Source organism: Empidonax traillii, unplaced genomic scaffold (assembly GCF_003031625.1).
Source record: "Empidonax traillii isolate 1590-97213 ecotype Southwest subspecies unplaced genomic scaffold, ASM303162v1 scaffold7760:size9836, whole genome shotgun sequence".
NCBI classification, from domain to species: domain Eukaryota; kingdom Metazoa; phylum Chordata; class Aves; order Passeriformes; family Tyrannidae; genus Empidonax; species Empidonax traillii.
This window is the reverse complement of record NW_020962639.1, coordinates 7,484-9,836: the sequence shown is the minus strand read 5'-3', so window position 1 is coordinate 9,836 and position 2,353 is coordinate 7,484.

Below are 2,353 nucleotides of genomic sequence, written 5' to 3'. Positions count from 1 at the left end.
GCAGCAGAGCTTGGGCTTTGCAGAGCTGCTCTTTCCACTTCCACACTGTCCTTGTGAGCCCCTTTCTGGCTGCAAGGCCTGAGTGCTCTCTGAGCACAGTCCTGGGGGTGGGAGCCCTTTGAGCACAGGCAGGGACAGGCACTGGGAACTTGTGAAGCAGAGCTGGGCTCCCTGACAGCATCTCCAGGATGCTGTGGGAACTTCTGAGGGCACTGCGTGTCCTACGTCACTTCCTTGCTGCAGGGCTGGAACGCTCCTGCAGTGACACCAGGACACTCCTGCTCTTTGCATTCCCAGCCTGATTTTTAGATCCACTCTTCCCCTCCTGTTCCCAGGGACATCCTGGGAGTCCTTCAGAGTTGCCATCCCAGGCCAGCTCCTGCCCAGCGTGGGCAGACACAAGGTCTCTCCCCCTGCTCCTCTCACCTCACCAGTGCCACTGTTTGCTGCAGCCTCCTCCTCCTGGCCCAGCACGGCCCAACACAGGGAGAGTTGGACACAGCCCTTGTTCTACCCCCTCCTCATGGCCCTGCCCAAGCCCCTCAGCTACAGCCTGATGGCCAGAAACCTTCAGGGCAGGGAGGCACCAGGGAAAATGCTCAGCACTGGCATGGACTGCTGGGAGAGACCACTGGAGGGGTGGGTCTGTAGGGAGAAATCACTGCTGCCCCCCTTCTGAATCCCCCTCAGCACCTGGACAAGCCTGTAATTTGTTTGGTTTCCATGAGGCCCTGCAGTGCCACAATGGCCCCTTGATTCCAGGAGGCTGCACAGTGTCATCACAAAGCTGAGCCCACCCAAATGAAACTTTGGGGGAGATTAGGAGGAACTGGGACAAAAAGGATTGGATATCTGGGGAAGGAAAGAGGGGCTTGGCCAACAGCAAGGAAAGATTGTGAAGAGGCAAAACCAGGTTCAGGGGATGCTGAGGGTGCTGAAACACCAACTGTGCGAATATTCCTGATGGAGCTTTACCATCTTTGTAACCTCAAGCCCCAACCTAAAAGTGCTGCCCCTCCCACTGAAAGGAATCCACTGCTCTAATCCCAACCTCAGCCTGACCCTAAAGGCACAGCCCAAATCCAGAACTCCAGACTCGTATTTGTCCTCTAATGCCCACCCCAATCCCAAACCTGCATTGTTTGTGTGAAAAGCCAAGCCTTATTCCTAATCCAGCCCCAAACCCTAATCACGAACCAGACACTGCCAGCAGAACAACAAACCTCCCCCAGTTCTGCCTAATCCTGACCCTGAGCTCTAAATCCAAAGCCCTGGCCATGAAGCATCCCCAGAGCCCTTGGGAGCAGGGCAAGGACCTGCAGGGCCCAGAGAAAATAAGGGAGCTTGGGTAAAGCTGACAGGGCAACATTCCACCAGAACAGAGCATTCCCCACAGCACTGACTGAGCACAAGCCAACCCATGTGGGAAACCAGGCCCTCAGCGTCCCCGACAGCTCGATAGGAAAGAGGGTTCAGACACTTCCAAGTTGGCTGCAAAATGGAACACTTTATTAACAGGGCTCCTGCCTTTTATAGGGCAGGAGCAGAACTTGCTGGAACAAGGGGACTAACTGGGGAGGAGCAAGGGCAGAGTATGTAAACTAGAACCATATAGGTAGAACAAGGGGAGAAAGAGATTGATATGAGGGAAAAATGGCCATATAAGGGTGGTACTGCAATGCAGCACCAACTGGCCAAGAGAAACACAGGGTTCGAGGGCATGGGGAAAAGAGGGGTACAAGGAAGGGGAACAGTACAATAACATAATACAGGAACTTAACATAAAACATAAAACACATCATTGTCTCCAAAGCCTACTCCCTACATCTCCCCCTTCATTTTATAAGAAAGCAAGTTGAAAGGAAACTTTTTTAATATGAAATAAGAACTGATTTTTAAGATATACAAAAGTATATAAAATATATGTAAATAAATGTGAGAGGTTTTTTTCTACATACACTCTAAAGAAAATTATACATTAAATTATAAGCAAAACACTTCAAAACTAGCTTTGAGGTAGAATTGGTTAAGGAGATGCCTTAACCCATGGTAAGTTTGAGCTATGCTCATATTTATTTTTTCAATCATAGTTTTCACATTTATACTTGAGTAAAATAAATTTAAAAATGTATAAACAAGTTATAACATAATATCTTTTAAGAACATACACTTTTTTATGTCACTCTTACTTCAAGCTTTGCCAGTGTGTGGCAATATCAAAGTGGAATTCTTCCAGATACAAAACAAGATTTTGAAAAAGGATAAAATGTATTATACTGATTTAACTTACTTAACTTAAAATTCAAAACTTAAAATCAACCTAAAAGTATTAGAGAAACTTAAAGATACAACA